The 19,581-nt window shown below is 38.8% G+C and overlaps 1 pseudogene; it reads right to left on the bottom strand.

Annotated features, from left to right (window-relative positions):
• Nucleotides 1-3,586: 3,586 nt before the first annotated feature.
• Nucleotides 3,587-4,128, bottom strand: LOC149828494 (small ribosomal subunit protein uS10z/uS10x pseudogene; annotated as a pseudogene).
• Nucleotides 4,129-19,581: the final 15,453 nt, after the last annotated feature.

Here is a 19,581-nt window from a genome sequence, read left to right as displayed (position 1 = left end):
AAAGAAAAGAGAAAGAGAAGAGAAAAGAAAAGAAAGAAGAAGAGAAGAGAAACTCTTTTGCGGGTTTTCACTTGACCTTGTTTTAAAAAATATTTAGAAAATAACTCGCCTCCGTTTTAAAAATATTGCGGGAAAAATGGAGAGACGGGATTCGCTCGTCGGTACGAGGTTCGACCGTTCCTGGTGCCTTTACCAGGGGTAATCGAACCAAGGATCGAATCTATGCCTTTTGCTTTGCCTAAATATAATCTAAAAATTGATTCTAACTCTAAATGCACAAAGAATCTTGCTTGTGCAATGCAAAAATGTATGCTCCTTTTGAAAATTGACTTGGAAATTTCCAAGTATTCGGAGATGAACTTGGTAAAGGAGTGAAGAAAATGATTTAATCTAACTTAGAACTTGAGATAGATCAGAGGAGTTCTAAGTTTTTGAAGTAAATCAGGATTGGAAGAATAAATGAGAAAGAATGACTTGAAGCTTTGAAATGAAGTTTCAAAGTCAAAATGGACTTTGAATTTGAATCTTGAATTTAGGAAAGGAAATGAACACTTGAGAGGGAATTGAATTTGGATTTCTGAAGTTTGAAATTTGGAATAGATTGAGGAACTCAAATGGTATTTAAGAATAGAAATTGATTTAGGGAGTTCAGATGAGGTCTGAAAATGGATTTGGATTTGAAATCTAGAATTGGGAATGGAGTTGGATCTAAAGATGGATTTAAGATCTGAGATCTGAGATCCGAGATAAAATTAGATTCTGGATCCTAAGATGAATTTGGATCTGAAGTCTAAGATCCATCATGTGATTGAGTTCTGGATCCTAAAATGGAACTGGATCTGAAGTCTGAGATCCAATGTAGGGTTGGATTCTAGATCCTAAAGGGGATTTGGATCTAAAGTCTAAGATCCGATGTGAAATTGGTTCTGGATCCTATAATGGAAAATTGGAACTGAAGTCTAAGATCCAATGTAGAGTTGGACTCTGGATCCTAGAATGGAAAATTGGATCTGAAGTCTAAGATCCAATGTAGAGTTGGACTCTGAATCCTAAAGGGGATTTGGATCTAAAGTCTAAGATCCGATGTGAAATTGGTTCTGGATCCTATAAGTAAATTGGATCTGAAGCCTGAGATCCAATATGGGTGTTGAATCATGGATCTTTAGAATGGGTTTTGGATATGAATCTGAGATCCAAAAAGAGAGGATTTATACTTGGAAATCTGGATCCAAGTTGGATTTAGAATTTTGTATTTGGAATATGAATTTCAAAGTCAAATTGGACTTTGAATTTGGAGTTTGAATCTGGAATTCAGAATATGAATCAAGAATTTCTAAATTGGATTTGAAAAAATGAATTGAATCTTGAATATATAGGTGAAACTTCAAAGTTAATGTTGGACTTTAAGATAGAATTTGGAATTTGAAATACAAGATGATTTTGAGGTTTCAAAGTCAATTTGGACTTTGAAATCTGATTTGAAGTTTGAATATAAAATAAATTTGAAATCTCAAGGTTAATTTGAATTTTGAGATTGAAAATAGAATTTTGAAAGTTTGAAAGAATGAATTGGATTTTATAAGAATAGACTGAGGAAGATATTTACATCACTTGGAGTTTTTGAAAAAGAAATTTTGAAATATGATGCAATTCTATCCTAAATGATGAATGGATTTAAAAGCTTTGAATTTAGATTTTGAAAAGCTATCTTATTTTTTAACTGAATTAAAATAAGATTGAAGATATAATACATCCCTGACTATGGTCATTGAATGTATTATATAATAATCTATATTTAAATTCAAGATAAGAATAAAATACATTTGGTGCTTTTATAGAATTTAAAATGAAATTAACTCTCAATATACCCTGACTATGGCCATTGGTATATATTTTGAGTCAATTTTAAGTTAAATTCTAATAAAAGGAGAAAATATTTAAGGAAAATATGATGAATTTTGAAAATGGATCCAGTATGGATCCGGTGTTATTTCATAAAAGATAAAAATCCTAAGTTTTGACCACACCCTGACTATGGCCATTGATGTGGATCATCAACTTAGGATTAATTTACCTCTTACGAAATGGTGCACGTGCCATTCGTGTTTCACCAATGTGAGAATTTGAAAAATAAAGGTAAAGATGCATGAAAAACAAGTAATTCATGATATCTACAATGCTCATTCATTCTATCTAAAATAGGAAATATGAATTCTCATTAAATCCTAACTTATTACAGCTCATAAAATTGGATTTACAATTCCAAGTGATGACCTTTTCCACATATTTCCTGCAAAACATTTGATTAGTATGAAAATGGAAGAACATTACACATATCATATGAAGGTTAATGGAAAAATTGCTCATGTGCCAAGATATTTAGAATGTGAGAAGGCAAGAGATGATGTGTATGTATATACTTACATATATATATATATATATATATATATATATATATATATATACAGGCATGCCAATATACATATATATATACATGGGTGTGCATATATATATTTACATATACACTTATATATATATATATATATATATATATATATATATATATATATATATATGTATATATATATATGTAGTACGTATACAACATAGGAGGATAAACAATGATGGTGGTGCTGTGCAAGCTAAATGAGGCTGGGACAGGGGAATGTGTTGACAGTGATATGGTGAAAGATTTACTGCAAAAACTAGTGTAGGTGGTATGAAAGTGTAGTGGTAATGGGTGTTGTAGGGTGAAGGTGCTGGAAAGATAATTGTGATGGTTAGCAAGGGATGCTGGAGAGGTAGTATGCAACAGTGATAGTAATGTGGGTGGAAAGCATGAATATGATGTGTGGTAACTATTGCTGCGGTTACAATGGGTAAAAGGAGGTGTAAGGCAGGGGTTGGATGGTTGTGTGATAAGTACGGCTGGTTGTGCAAGTGATGAAGGTTTCTCTCAATGAGGATCGGACTGGAGAGATGATCTACCGTTATGCACAGCAGGGAATGCATTATGTGGTGTTGAAGTGATTGTATACTGAAGTGTTGTGAATCTTAGTTGAAGATGGGTATTATTTATATACAGTAAACTAAAAAAAAAAAAAAAGATGCACACTCTGCTGTAGCTACAGCTGGTGAAGAACCCTGTGCACAAGTGAACCTTCATAATAGTGAAACAAGGAAGTGGCATGTTCCTGGTTTTTGCTCTCAACTGGGTACCATCTCCATGGCTTTACTATATATAATATGATTATCAGCACCAATAGGTCATATCGGAACCTCCATAATGCCCATCAAATCAACAAGCTTGACCTAAAATTTCTTGATGTAGCTGAATATGACTCTTGAAAGAAACTGTTTTCCTTTTCATCAAGCATACAACAACCTTGCTACGGTATCCTGTCAATAATATATTACGCGAACAATTTCGTCCTGAAAGCATGTGCTTATTGTATATAGCATGATCATATGATTGCTGCAAAAATTTACTAAGAACAGGAACAGTTTACAGATATATCAGAACAGTAAACATGAATCCAATAAAAAAGGGACAATAAATGTCTAAAACCAAAAAAGATCAATGCAACTAAATCTGAAAACAAAAAAAAAATCAACAGCTCTAATTTCCTAATTCAGATTTTTAGATAGAAGATCAGTTTGCTGGCAGAGAGAAAAAAAAATGAAACCCTGTAGTGGCTCTCTTCAAATCCTTCAAGCCTGACTAAATTCATATAGTAATCTAAAAATATATATATATATATATATATAAAAATTTGATCGCCCGTGGATCTGCAATAGTCAGTTCAGCCTCTACACCAGGTTCAATGGAGATTGATGTAATCTACTTTACAATATCTGATGAGTTTACAAGGTCAATGACCCTTTCACAGCCCGAACTGGTCCCAAATATTAGTATCTTCACCACATGGTGATTTTCTAGTAGTCATCTGCAACACTTCTTGTAGGTATCCTTACTGGTCCTTTAACTTTAAGCCTTTTGTCATTTGCACCCCGGACAAGGTCAACACAAACTTTTTCAAGATTCTTTACACTTTTGGAAGAGAAAATAATTCTTATCCTATGAACTTGCTCCTGTGGTTCTTCCAAGCTAGGTTTTATTGGCTTCATCATGCCCAATTCCAAACTAATAGATCGGATGACAAAAACAACAAACTATATAACATTATAAGATAAAATACAGAGGCCAATGAATATCAAAAATCCAAGAAGGGGGTTTATATGCACTATAGAATATAAACCTGAAAGGTAAAATAAAAAAAATAAAAATAAAAATAGTGCGTAAAATGGAGTTTGAAGCATCTAATGGAATGAAGATATGAGGATGATCTAGAGTATACAGAATGATATAACTAAAATCAAAGAAAGCAAGAATTGAGAGAATGAAACTTAGATCACAGAAAACACTAATTACATGAACTCGATGCAGATAATCCAGGTTTGATAGAAACATAATGAGATCAATCCAGATTTAAAACTCAGATGGGTATAACCTCCTGCTGATTCTTAACAGAATTTTGAAATTGACCAGGCGTGTGAATAGGATTCATCGGCTTAAGGGTTTTTATCTATTGAAGGTAACTTATATGTGACCATATAGAGAGATAACAAAGCATATATAAAACTGATTCTGTATACGATATGAACGATCAAAACAGGATCATGTAACGTGAAGTGGTGAATATAACAGGGGCCATCATTCATTCTGATGAGGTCAGGTAGGTGTTGCACAGGTGATATAACAAATTACGTTGACCTAGTGAAAATAAAGCCTAGAGAATGACTAACGCTAAAAGATGCTACAACGTGATGCAGGTAAGGATCGATCAATGAGACGCATTACTGATTTAGAAGGTGATAAAAAAAAGTAAAGTGTCATAAAAGGACACAGAAAATACGAACAGCGATCATGAAATGCCAATTGAGATGCAAAGTATTTCATATTAACACCAGAGAACAAATGCATAAGGTGAATGAGATATAAAAAAAAACAGGGGAAAAGAATAATACCCAATCGGATACTCTTTAAGCATGGAAGTAAATGTAAAAAAAAAAAAAAATGGGAAAAACATGAGATGGTGTTGGATCGATTCCCTTCCGTTGCTGTGGCACGGGAGTGTATTGAAATTGCTATAAGCAAATCAACCCAATCCATGGTGGGCTAATAGGGGCTTCAAATATAATAAAAAAAAAAAGATCGGAAATTACATAGGGGAAGCAGAAGCACTTACTTGTTTGGCTTGAGAGACAAAGAGCTTGTGTTGCAGGGGGTTCTGAAAGGGGAAACTTCGTGCTTTCTCCTGGGTGGTCTTTTCTGCTGATTTCGTAGATTTTCCGTCCAGGATCCGATACTGATGCCTGTGAGTAGACGGAAGATCCGGTTGCGGAAGAATGTGGCTGAAGGCTGTCTACCTCTTCCAACCGGTTGGGGAAGAAAACTGTGAACCTCAGGATCTTGGAGGAGGGCAGCCTGTGAAGCACGATCGGTTGTAGGGATTTCTTCAGGAAAAGGGGAGATGTAATGCTATCCCAGGGAAAAAAAAACCAATCTCCCCCTCATGGATGAGAGCCCCCTTCTTAACGAAGCAGTGGAGGCTTCGAGAATCGGAAGTTGGTTGAAGATGAAAGGTGGAGAATGAGGGGAAGTCCCTGATGATCGACGGTTGTGGACAAAGAAGAAGGTTCGCCAAATCGATCGGAGTTCGTTAGGGATGAGTGGCTGAGAGAAGATGGTTGACGATGAAGAGTTGAAGAAGGCGACGCCATTGATCCCTGGGCGATTGAGGGGAGATTGCACATGGGGGACCTTTCCAGAGTCTTCTAAAGAAGGGGGAAAGAAGAGGCGCCTTCGTAACCCTAAAAACCGAATTTTCGTTTAAAAGTATTTTTTTTATAAAAATTTTCAAAAGCTGGTCCCTTTTAAAGATTTTTGCAAAAAACTGGTTTTCCGTTAAAAAGATGGTTTTCAAAATCCGATTTTTGTTTTTTTTTTCTTTTATATATATTTTTTTTGTTCTTTTCTTAATTTTATGTATCTTTTTGATATTTTTGGAATAAAATCTTAAAATTTACGGACAAACAAGGATTTCAACTAATTTTTTTTTATTTTTGGGAGATATTTACAAGAGAAGGTTTTTAAGGCTATTTTTGAGGAAATTCCTTTAGAAAACGGGTTTTGACCCGAGTTTTGGAGAAATATTCGAGTTTTAAGCCTCGATTTGAGGAAATTTAATTCAATGGATCCAAACGGATCCCAAATGAACTGTCTGAGCTTTTCAAAAGTTATTATTTTTTTTTTTGGATAATTTTGAGAATTTGATTTAAAATTGGATAATGAAGCTCAGATTTGGATCTCTTATCTGGATCCGGATCCGAAATTGAGTCAGATATATAAAAGGAATTTAATTTCAACAAAATTTGAGAAATAAAATGGAATTTAGGTTTGAAACTGACTCAATTACCCAAAGAATGGGGGAAAAGGGCAAAAAGGGGATATTTACAACATTTTGAAAAATTTGGGGTGTTCACAATTACCCCTGGTAAAGGCGCCAGGAACGATCGAACCTCGTACCGACGAGCGAATCCCGTCTCTCCATTTTCCCGCAAAATTTTCAAAAACGGAGGCGAGTTAAATTTCTAAATGTTTTCAAATTAAGGTCAAGTGAGACCGCACAAAATAGTTCCTCTTCTTTCTTTCTTTCTTTCTTTCTTTTCTCTTCTCTTTCTCTTTTCTTTCTTTTATTTTCTTCCCTTCAAAAAGGAGGAAAATAGAGGTTAGAAAAAGGAAAAGAGAAGGAAGATAGAGAAACCAACGAGAGAGGAAAAATTTTGCGATGATCACAGGTTTGGCGACCGTGATGGGACCCGTCTTCGTCCGGTCGAATTTGTGTCTTTGCTTTGCTTTTATATAATCTAAGTCTTTATTCTAACATATGTCAGCTTCATGCAAACCTTAGGAGCCTAGATTTTGTCCTAAAAGCTGACATCATTGCATATAGGATTTAAGTATGGTTTGGTAGGACCATATCGAGGAGATTATCCATGTTCACATTAGACTTAGGTCTTAAATACAACTCTCCTCAATTTTAGGAATTGAATGCAAAACAATGTATGCAAGTATATGCTTCTTCTTATTTAAATCTATCTCTTTAGGACTTGCATTAGAGCCTCCTGATTTTATTGCATGTTGATCATATTTTGAAAACATCCCTACCTATATTGTCCCGGTCTTCACGTTGCTGGGCTGTCTCACTGAACCATAGTTCGGGAGAGAGCCTCACAACTGGACCACTTATTTGGGTGCACGCCCCCCTACCACGTACCTAAGGGCCATAGTCCGAGGTATATCGGTAGGTGCTCAAGGATGTTGGGAAGCCCTTACCTTAGAACCGGAGAAATATCATATATGCCACGTACTTCGAGTTTCGGCTTGAGTATATCGGCATACCTTGATTGGAATCAGATGATCTGAACCATAGAGTTAGGATTAAGGTCCTACAAGCTATTTCAAATATTGCATATAGAGTCAGCCTTTAGGGAGTGTTGTGTGCACACCTTTGTTTGTGCAGCTATAATTATGCGATGTTTTCCTTGTGTTCTATAAATATATCAACCTCTTTTAAAACCCTGGGTGTACTTTTCAAAACTTCCTCTATTTTCCAAAAACACCAGGTGTATACTTTTCCTTTTACCTACATTTTTTTCTCTTTTGTGTCAGAATTTTTCTTAAAAACCCTGGAAAGTCTTTTCCTGAGCCCCTTGATCTTTCGAAAATTTCCAGGATTTGTGTCTATCCTTTTTCCATCATCAAAAGTCTACCCGTAAGTCCTGCATTCTATCTGACCCTTTTCTTTTTTGCCTCAGTATCACCCCAACGGCATCTGAATCTCCCGATGCTATCTTTCCTTGGGATCATGTCTTCTATCAAATAAGGGATGGAACCCCAGATCATCAGGTCATTCAGTCCCGTACCTTCTTCCCTCGGTGGTACTATTCTTGGTTCACCGCCTTCTCGCGTATGTTTCCAGACCATTTGGATGATTGTGGATTAGAGATGGCATCGGCAGTTGGCAAACGAACCGTCAACGGCAGTCTGATTCAAGCTATGGCAGAGCGGTGGAATCCGCGTACCTGCACATTTTGGTTTCCATGGGGAGAGATGACTATGCTAATGGACGAATTCAATGATATCATGGGATTGTCAGAACCAGCTGGTCAGCCAGATGATTCGGTCGAGCAGCAATTCTTGATCAATGTCAAAGGGGTAGATGTTTGAGAAGCATTGGCCAGAGCTACAGGGAGCAGATCCTGGCCTCTCACAGAGATCAGCGGAAATCAGTTCATCGACCTGTTCGAACTCTACAACAAGTATGGAGCCTACAAAGAAGTCGATACCTTATCTCGAGCAGCGAAAGAAAGAATCCAACATGCCATGGTCCTGTGCACAGTGGGGCTGGCATTCTTTTAGGATGGTCAGAATTTCATCGATATCAGAGTCGCCCAGCTTTTTCGAAGATGGGGAAGCATGCAGACTCGTCAGCTTTCAGTATCCATGGCAGCTCTAGCTTTTCTCTACAGAGGTTTAGCTCGATTTTCCCTCGGAGAGACCATTTTGGTAGAAGGGTGCACGTATGCCTTGCAGTCGTGGTTCCTGCGACATGTGCCATCAAAAGCCAGTTCTTTCAGATTCAGCGGCAAGCAGCCGAAGTCGGCCATCCAGTATCGAGCCTTGATTGAGAAACTGCATCAGGAGGAAATCGCTTGGGACTTCTTCGACAGAAGAGAGACCATTCCTCGCTACACCTATGCTCGTGACAAGCGCTACAAACTGCTCGGCCCATTCTTCTGCATAGACTATCAGCCAGAGAGATGTCTCAGACAGTTTTCGCAGCGGCAGGTTCGTGCCAACACTCGCTTCCCGACAGGCCGCATGCCAGAGTTCGATCTACGGTCAGATCAGTGGTCTGGAGCATACCACGTCGCCAAATACACTTGGGACACTTTTATTCCTTTGTCTATATTTCCTGGTCCTAATGTATCATCAGAGTATCGAGAATGGTGGCAAACTGTCTGCCCACCTTCTCTTTGTATTTAAATTTTGTCAATCAATGAAAATGCACAGCTTTTATTTTTGTGGCCAAATCTTATTTTGTTTCATATAGTTACGGATTCATCCCCAGTGATGAGACCCATTTTGTCTATTTTTTTTTCCCTCGTCGTGACAGACGACCTCGCCTAGGTCACAAGGCGCATTTTGTCACCATAAAAGGGTGATGCAATCATTGCAAAAACTTGTCAATTCCTTCCTTCATGTCTTTTCCTAAAAAGAAATCACATTTCCAAAAATTTCCTCCGAACCCTAATTATTCTTTTCACCTTCACAGGAAATCACTGGCATTGGCAAAATGGTTGTAACAAGGGCAGGAAAAGAAACAGTTCCTCAACACAGCGACAGCGAGGCCGAAGGGATGGATTCTCCCAAATCGGTCAGAGGACAGAATCAAGCAGATGACATAGATCCAGCCATGTATAATCTGTTCAAAAGAATGATGACCAAAATGATGGCTGAGCAGGCCGAGGCCAGTCAGAAAGAAGCTGTTCCAAAAAGCAAGCCAAAGAAGAAGGCTGTAAAGAAACCAGTCTGGATTGTTAGAAAGCAAGTACAGCCTGACACCACTTCTGAAGAAACAAGAATCAGCTGAAGAATCGAAAAAGGAAGAGCAATATGTTTATCATCAGAATCCTCCACCGCAGTTGGTAAAAGCCGCTGCAGAGCCCGAATCAATCAATAAGCCCGTTTCGACTAATGATCTGATGCAAGAGCAGATGAAAGAATTGAATAGGGCCATCAAGGATATTCAGGCTAAAAGCAAGGGCAAGCAGACCTACTCCGGTGAAGATTTTTACCATGGCCTAGATGGGGATGACAATCTGGAAAATCTCCCTCGCAAGTTCCTTAAATTTGACGGAACAAGCAATCCCAAGGCTCACTTGGCCACCTTTTATGCCGAATGCGGCCGTTTCAGGAAAGATAATCGGGCGTTATTCATCTGCTTTCCTCGCAGCCTAGAAGGGGTAGCGGCCAGGTGGTATGCAGACCACATTAATCCTATCGAACTACGAGAGTTCGATAAAGTTGTCAATTTGTTCATTGAACGCTTCATGTTCAATATTGAAGCCTCACCAACCCTCAATCATCTGTACAATTTAAAACAGATGGAAAATGAGAAATCCAGTGAATTCATCCACAGGTGGAGAAGCACCTGTAACAGAATGAAGGTTCCCATCCCGGAGGAGCATGCCCTGCAGATTATTCTGAATAACTTTGCCCAGCCTTTGAGGAACCTCATTTCCACTTTGCTTGCCAAGTCATTCATCAAATTGATTGAGAGAGCCGAGTGGCCTGAGATCAGCCTGGACAATGGTCTATACGAAGGATATCCTTTTGTCAGAGGAAATCCTGATCAGAAGAAAAAGGCGCACGTCGCCTATGCCGCAGGATTGACAGATCAGGGCAGCAGTGGTTTCGGCAGAAAGAAGAACAAGAAGGGTCGCTGTTATCGTCGCGAAATTTTTCCCTCGTCTTCCCTTCCTTGCGGAAGAGAGAAAGAGGAGAAACGCTTTCGCGCTTCAAACTTTGACCGGATTTTGGAAATTGTTTTGAAATACTCACCTCCGTTTTTGAAAATTGCGGGAAAATCCATGGGATGGGGCTCGACCTGTCGGTACGAGGTTCGACCGTTCCTGCTGCCTTTAACAGGGGTAATCAAACCAAGGACCAAAATTGTGCTTGACTTAGCGAAATTATCAAAGTTATGTTCTATCCTAAATGCACAGAGAATTCAGGCATGTGCTATGAGATTTTGGAAAATGCCAGTTGGAAAACATGATGTATGCTTAGAAAAACATTTGGAGTTGGAAAGAATCTCTCAGGAAAAAGGTCAATTTCTCAGGAAACTCAGATAAAAAAGGGGTTTTTGAAAACATGAGGAAGCTTATAAAGATGTGGAAAAATCAGAAATAGTTGAAAATCTTGGGAAAATGGAAGTGATTCTTGAGAAAAGATGAACCTTTTGAAAAGGGAAACACTTCTTAGGAAAACTTGGACTTTGAGAGTTTTCTTAGGAAAATGATGGAAAATTTATAGGAAAACTCATTGGAGAAGGAAATTCAAAACTTGGGGAATCGAAATCCTGGGAATTTTATCTTTTGAAATACTTGGAAATCGATTTTGGATCTTGGAGAAAGATTGGAAAACTCTTTTGAATCTCTTAAGAAAATATCATTTTCCAGGGAAAACTATGGAAAAACTTGTCTTTGGAAAACCGATTTTGAAAAATCCTTAGAGTTTCTTGAGAAATCGATTTCTTGAGAATGAAGTTTTCTTGAGAAAATCTTGAGAAAATCAATGATTTCATGATGCAAATGACATGAGTAAATGAATGCCCTTTGAAAAGATTTTCTGAGGAATTGGTTGGAAAATGTGCATTAAGTCCAAATAAGTCCTTCACATATTCTGACTGTGGCCATGAATGTGTTCAGAACTTAGTTGATTTGATGCACATGATTTTGAAAACTTTGGAAATATGACGTGCATTTTAAGATAGCCTAAGAGTGTAGGCTCTATGTGACTAGTAGAAAGATGACGGATCTGGGTCTCGTCCATATTCCGACTAGGGCCGTAAATATGGATCCCACCGAGTCCGTCAACTCCCTAAGAGTTGGTGCACGTGCCATTCGTGAACATCCATAGTGCTTTTGAAATAAGATGTATGCATCACATAAGCAGGATATTTGCATAAATTCAAACTATATGATATGCATCCTAGTCTAAGCAGGAAATTAACTCTCTTATTCCAAAATTTACATTATTACATCACTAAATAAAGGAAGTAAAAGAAATTTGCAGACTTCAGCTCCTTCTTTTGAATGTCCCTGCCAAACTTGAAATAAGGTTAGCTCAAATATATGGGTTTTTCCAAAATTTTCCAATAATATTATGAAATTATTGGATTTAATTGGATATAAACCCTATGATCATGCTTCCTTGATATTTGAAATGATGTAAATGCAGAGAATTCAGTGGAAGACAGTTTGAAATTCGGAATTTGTGGTCAAAATGACCAAAATACCCCTAATTATAAAGTTATACCTTTAAAATCAGGGTTTTTTTGAAAGAAAACTTGGTAAAATTGAGATTTTGAAGTTCAAATTGAATCAAATGATGATAAAATGCAGTAAGAGATATGATGACATGCTGATAGACACATTAAGACTGTAAAATCAGAATTTGGTATTTTGCAATTTATCAAAAACAACAATTTTCGCTTGTTTTTCGCTTGGATCCGGGTCCTGCGGGACCTTGTTTTGGTATTATGGATGATCCGAACCTCAAATGGATTCCAAATTACACCAAATTCGGTATGAAGCATCTAAACACTCTGATAAACAACCTAGAATGCTAAAAATCATGAAATGATATGATTTAAATGCTAAAATTCAAGGAAAGTCCTAAAAATGATGGATTTTGCCTATGGATCCGAACCAAATGCAATGCCTAATATGATAATGCAAGATTTACACCATGGAAACTTCTGATATTTTGCAGACTACTAAAAGACCCGAAATGGAACATTTTTGGTTTTTACAGCCTCGAGATTTGAGCCATGGTGAGTTCAATAACAGGGATTTAACTCTGACAGATGTAAAAATCACACTAATCTGATGTAAAATGCTAAAAAAATACAAAACAGCCATGAAAATTTATGAAATTAATCAGAGATATGCACGACACCTACATGAACAATTTTCATGTTTATGACTTTGGCATTTGATCAACGGAAACACAGATAAAAATATAACTATTCCTGCCTAAACTAACAGAATAGACAAATATAGCAAAACAGAGGGCTGACAACAAAAATCCGAAGCAGGGGTCAACACTGTTCTAAAAATTACAGGTTTTCAGATTCAAGCAGAGGACATCTCGGACACCACTTTCACTTTTTACAGTTTCGGATTTGGAGCAACACACAAAGAGAAACCATAGCCCTAAGTCGATCCAAGATCCCAGAGGCCCAAATTAGGCTCTGACACGTGTCCCGAACTCTCGGATTTTTGTCAGACATAAAAAAAATCAGAAAAATCTGCAAACATCATATTAAAAGCTAGACATTCTCCAAATTTCAGAACATCTTTCGGATCGAAAATCGGATCTCCCATGAGGGATATCTCGATTTTACAAGTCGGCAAATGATTTTCAAAACGTATCCCGGGTAACAAAACCCGACTTGCCATTTTGAATATTTACCGCAGTAAAAAAATTCAAATGGCTCCGAATTTTTTGAAACATTTTAGGGACACCTAAGGGCGAATTCCGTGATTTTTTTGGGATTTTTAATAAAAAACAAATGCATGAAATTACGTGTGGACTGACTAACAAAAACAGAGACCTACTGAAAATAAGCAGAATTGAAATAAAGGCTAAATTAATCCTAATTAATTCATGAAATATGCTAAATGAATGAAATAAAATACAAATTAAATCTAGCTAACTACATGCATATTAAAATCATCAAGGAAGCATAATGAAACATTTGATATATGTCGTTTTATGAGAATAGCTCAATCCATCCCTCGGATGAGCTCTTTCTTCAAACGACTCCCGATTCGAATTATAGAATCAAATCAATAGAAAAGAAGTGCACCTTGTTTCGTTACGCAGCATAGGATTTCTTGAAAGAAGCAGCTATCATGAGCTTCCTTCGTCCTTCGCTCCAAGCTTCGGATGGTTCACAAAAATCGACCTCTGTTGGAATCGAATTCGCCACAGCACGAGCTCTACTCCACCTTCTTCAATGAGCCAAAGGGGGCACGATTTCCAAAGTTCAAAATCGGATTTTAGGAAGGCTAGGTCGGATTTTCTAAGTTCACAAGAGCTAAAAAAATGATCTCCTTCAGGCTGGGCGTGAACCCTTGTTTTTATAAATTTTCTGAAATTTTTTGAAATTCAAACAGGCTGGATCTGAGCCCTCCATTTGGCGCCATCTCAGGGGGTGCCATCTGAGGGGTTTGAAATTCGAATTTGTCTTCTGCAGGGAGCCCTCAGATGGCGCCACCTCAAAAGGCTATTTTGATTTTTTGAGAAAAATAAAAAATGGAAATTTTGTGGGTGAGACACCTCAGCAGGGGAAATTTGGATTTTTTTAAAAGTTTGCTTGATTCTTTCTGCATTGAGCTCCCAGAAGGCGCCACCTCAGAGGGTGCTCTCTTGGAATTTGAAATTCAAACTCGCCTTTTGTAGGGAGTCCTCAGGTGGCGCCACCTCATGGTGGGCTACCTTTATTAAAAATAAAATAAAAAAATGAAAATAGAGCCAAGTGGAGTCCTGGAATGGTGCCACCTCAAAAGGTGTTCTGAGGTGTAAAGTTGGAACAGTAGGGGCATGCCATGTGGCGCCACCTCTGGGGAGTTCAAATGTTTGAAATTTTGCTTTTCTGCAGGAAAGGAGGGGCTGACATGTGGCATTTCCTCAGAGTGGCTCCTACGATGCCATGTGGCAGGAGAACATGAAGGGAGGAAGCAAAATGCGCCACCTCATGGGGGGGGTTTTCTACTTTTTCTGGTGCAGGGAGGTCTGGACATGTGGCGGACAAGTGTCAGCTGTCTGGAGAGGCTTTCTCAAATGGCGCCACCTCAGGGGGGAGTTTGAAATTCAAATGGAGGTTGGCCCTGGAGGAATGGAGGGTGGACATGTGGCGCCACCTCAGGCCATCTGGAAAAATCAGAGCTCAGGATTTTCGCCACCTAGTGCCTTGTTTGAATTTTGAATGGTTTGCTTTTTCTGAAGAAGTCCAGGAGTGACATGTGTCTCCTACTTTTCTGAAAGAGGTAGGGAGAAGACATGTGTCCTCTACTTTTTCTGAAAGAAGCAGAGAATGACACGTGGCAGAGGGGTGAGAAGGAGGGCCAAGCCATGTGGCGCCATCTCAGACAGGATGAAAAAGGTAGGAGTTCTTGATTTTCTCCACCTATGAGGATTTTTGAATATTTGAATTCTAGCTTTTCTGAAGAAAGCAGAAAATGACACATGGCACTTGCCTTTTTCTGAGGAAATGAGGGCTTGCCATGTGTCCTCTGCAGGAGACACTCCAGATGGCGCCACCTCAGAGGAGACAAGCCTACCTTTTCTGTAGGAATTTAGGAGTGACACATGTCTCCTACTTTTCTGAGAAAAGTAGGGAGAGGACATGTGTCAGGCTACTTTTCTAGAAGGAAGGAGGGGTTGACACGTGTCCCCTGCAGGAGACACACTTCAAGTGGCGCCACCTCAGAGGAGACAAACTCCACTTTTTCTAGACAGGACAACCTATGACACTTGGCATCTCCTGGTAATCTTGGATTGACACATGGCACAGGATGGATAGGGTGACACATGGCAGATAAATGGGATGACATATGGCGGCTTCTGAAGGTAGCCCCACACTGACACTTGGCATGTGGATGAGAGGAGAGAGAAAGGATAAGTGGCACCAATCCTAGGGACAAGGCTCCTATATTTTTGGGTTTTTCAAAATTCAAATTTTCAAAAGAAAAGCTTGTGTGACACCACCTCAGTGTGGGTCCCACATTGCTTCTTTATTGAAATAAGGATAAAACCACAACTTCTTTTTGGAATTTTCATAAAATCTGGACTAATTGGTAAAATAGGAATTTTTGGAAAGAGTTGGCCCCTGTAGGGCAATTTTGTAAAAGGAAGATATTTGAAATTGTCAAAAGGGCAAAATCTGAGTTGAAATTTATTGAAAATTATCCAGATTGTTTTCCTGAGAAAATATTTTGACATTCAGAGTCCTGGGGGTAAAATGGGAAGAATTGATAATTTTGAAGACCCAGGGTTTTGAAATCAATTTTGAAAAGAGTTGAAATTCTAATCTGGATTGAAAATTTTGAAATCAAGAGTTCTGGACCTCGAAATGACATGCTGTGCAGTGCAGTGATTTGAAATGCTCATGCAATGATATGCAATGTCATGTCTTATGAAATGCAATCTTGAATCAAGACTTGGAGATGTCTGTCTCCTGTCAGGAATAAAATTTTGAACATCTGAGTTAAAATTAGAGAAATTTTGAGAGTTGCAGATGAAATTTGGACTTTTGCAAGGTCCGGCTCAGAAAATGACCATTTTGCCCTCCAGCGATTTCAGAGGCTGGATGTTGATGCTTGGTGGAGATGTAGGGGAGGTGAGTGAAAATTTGGGGTGTTTACAGATGCCCCTCTTTGCTACTAAGCCGGCTCATGGCCGAGCTTAGTGGCAAAGAAAACACACCAAATTTGGGCTATACATAAAAAAATGCCTCAGTTAGAAGGATCTGACTGAGTGTGAAGAAATTAGCCCGAGGAAGATGGTAGATTTGAAACGGAGAATGAAGAGGAAAGATTTGCTTTGTGAGAGCAAAGTTCAGGTTTATGCTCTTGACCTGGATGGGACAAAAATACCTCGCATGGAACGAAGCTCAGGTTTTTACCCTTGACCTGATTGGGGAATGGAATATCTCATCGAAATGAGACTCAGGTTTGTACCCTTAACCTGATCGGGCGGAAAAATGAAGTACCTCTTTGAATGAGGCTCAGGTTTGTACCCTTAACCTGATCGAGCGGAAAAATGAAATACCTCTTTGATTGAGGCTCAGGTTTATACCCTTATCCTGATCGGGCGGAAAAATAAAATACCTCTTCGATGGAGGCTCAGGTTTGTACCCTTAACCTGATCGGGTGGAAAAATGAAATACCTCTTCGATGGAGCCTCAGGTTTGTACCCTTAACCTGATCGGGTGGAAAAATGAAATACCTCTTCGATGGAGGCTCAGGTTTGTACCCTTAACCTGATCGGGTGGAAAATGAAATACCTCTTTTATTGAGGCTCAGGTTTATACCCTTATCCTGATCGGGCGGAAAATGAAATACCTCTTTGGATGGAGGCTCAGGTTTGTACCCTTATCCTGATCGGGCGGAAAAATGAAATACCTCTTCGATGGAGGCTCAGGTTTGTACCCTTATCCTGATCGGGTGGACAATGGAATACCTCTTTGATTGAGGCTTAGGTTTGTACCCTTATCCTGATCGGGCGGAAGATGAATGAAATCCTCGAAGGAAGAGACCATGATGGAACCTTTGGATTTTGCACAATAAATCCAACATGGGTTTTGCAAAAGGAAGGAAAATGGGGTCCCTAAAGCTTGAAAAGGGGTTGATTTTGGGCGTCTCATTGCTGAGACTAAAATCAGCTTTTGAAATTGCCTTTTGCGGGAAAATGATTGGTGGTTCGACCTCGAACCGAAATGGGACTGTCTATGGTGGGATAGTGGGGACACAGGGAAGTGTGCAATCTGAGAGTTCATGCTCTCAAAGAAGGGAAGGAATCAAGTCCTTAGGAGGGATTTAAAATTGGTGTCAGGATGCATCGAAAGTGGACATCAAGTTCTCACTTCATGTCAGGATAGCTAGAAAATATTGTCAAAATATTGAGAATTTTATTGTTGATTCAAAATTTTTGAGAATGTTGCACATTGTTGCAAAGATATTCCTTCTTTTCTACCCAAAGCATTACCTCCAGACAAGGTTCACTTTGTAGAATCGAGATTTGAAATCCAAATTGCTCGCAATTGACCTTCTTCAAGGAAGTTATCAATTTCCTTGATATGAACAGGGAAGAGAATTTTGATATTGTGAAAGCAATTGATGAAAGAGTATTGATAATAGAATTTCACAAGATTAAAGAGGATTCTTGATAGATCTGGCAGTTTGATATCCTGAGGGCTTCTCTCATGATACTCTTTCTGCACTCTTTTGGCTCTCTGGGTTTTTTCTACATTCTCCTTTATTTTGGAGATATTCTTACTTTTTCTCTCTTTCTTTTTCCTCTCTTTCTCTCTTTTGGGAAGGGTACGTCACAAACTCCTTCAACTTGGAGATGTTTCGATCCTTCTTGGATGATGGGTTCGGAGATCTTTGGGCGATAGCTGAAATTAAATATCTTTTAGGGATTGTCGAGAGGTTCATCGCATCTGCCTTCATCTCGACAGTGCTTTGGACTTTCCCTGGAAGGATCCGTCACAAACTCCGTCATCTTGGAGATGTTTCGAATCTTCTTTGGCCCCGGGGGTCTACTCGCCTAATTCGCCTTCATCTTGACGACAGGTGAGGGATCCCTTTTGCGGATACTCAATTGTAGCTTAGGTGATTTTGAGGAGACAGGGTTTGGGTGAATTCTCTCTTTTCTAGCACTCAGGATATTTTCACTGCCTCATCTTTGCAAGAATAGCCTTTAAAGATGTGCCATCGACTGCGATCAATATCGATCATCTATGACTTTTCAATAACATTGAATCTTCTTTTCTGGCCATATTGAGGATTTATCCTCCATCCTTTGGGTTGGCCAATAGAAAGAATTTGAGTTTTGAATCCCTTTTCGCAAAAGCTTCGCTCTTTTGGAAGTAATGCTGAAGGTAAACTGATTAGTGCAATAAAGATTCTAAAATCAACAAATAATTTGACAAATTGACAAAATTTTCTTGAAATCCTTGGTGAAAATGAGTATTTGAAATCCGGCTCAATACATCCGCGACGAAAATTCTCCTCTCTTTTTCCCCAAAAAGAGAGACTCAGGCTTAGCCCTTACCTGAATGGGAAATGGGAAATACTCCTCTCTTCCCTGAAGAGGAGGTGTTTGCAAAACGAACTTTCGAAGAGAAATTGAACTTTCGTCAAAGCTCCCTAATATTAGGCTTCTCTTATGGAAAGGGGGCCGATAATAGTGAGGTCTGAAAATTGGGTCATGAAAGGAACGAGTCCATCACACTTTCCCTGCAAAGAGGGTCTTTCATGACGAAAATGGCCTAGTATGAAATTGGGGGGTCACAAGAAAAGCGAGTCTCCGTCGAGCCTCTCCTTTATCAAAAGGGTTCCTCGTGTGAAATTGGAAATTGTTTTGCAAACGGTTCACAAAGACGCGAGTCCCTTCAAACTCTCCCTGAAAGGGGCTAAGTGAACAAATTGGATAGCATGCGAAAAGAACGAGCTCCCTCGAACTCTCCCTAAAAAAGGGTCTTTCGCAAGAGGAAATGATTGAAATTGGGTATTGAGATTGATTGACCCGAAGGTCGAAATTGGAAATTGGAAAATTGGTTGCTGAAAATTGAATGACCCGAAGGTCACAAATTTGGATGACCTGGCGGTCGAAATTGAGAATTGATTTGACCAAAAGGGTCGAAATTGAGAATTGGTTGACCTAAAGGTCGAAATTTGGAAATTGATTGACCCGAAGGTCGAAAATTGGAAATTGGAAATTGAAATTGAGAATTGGAAATTGGATGACCCGAAGGTCGAAAATTGGAAATTGATTGACTTGAAGGTCAAAAATTGGAAATTGCATGACCCGAAGGTCGAAACAGGGAAATTGGTTGACCTGAAGGTCGAAATTAAAGAATTGAGTGACCCGAAGGTCGAAAATTGGAAATTGGTTGTTTTAAAGATTTAAATTGGAATTTGGAGAGCAAAATATCA

Source organism: Nuphar pumila, chromosome 9 (assembly GCF_984573655.1).
Source record: "Nuphar pumila chromosome 9, dmNupPumi1.hap1.1, whole genome shotgun sequence".
In the NCBI taxonomy this organism is placed as follows: Eukaryota; Viridiplantae; Streptophyta; class Magnoliopsida; order Nymphaeales; family Nymphaeaceae; genus Nuphar; species Nuphar pumila.
Note: the sequence above shows the minus strand (reverse complement) of the source record. Positions and strands in the feature narration are given on the sequence as shown.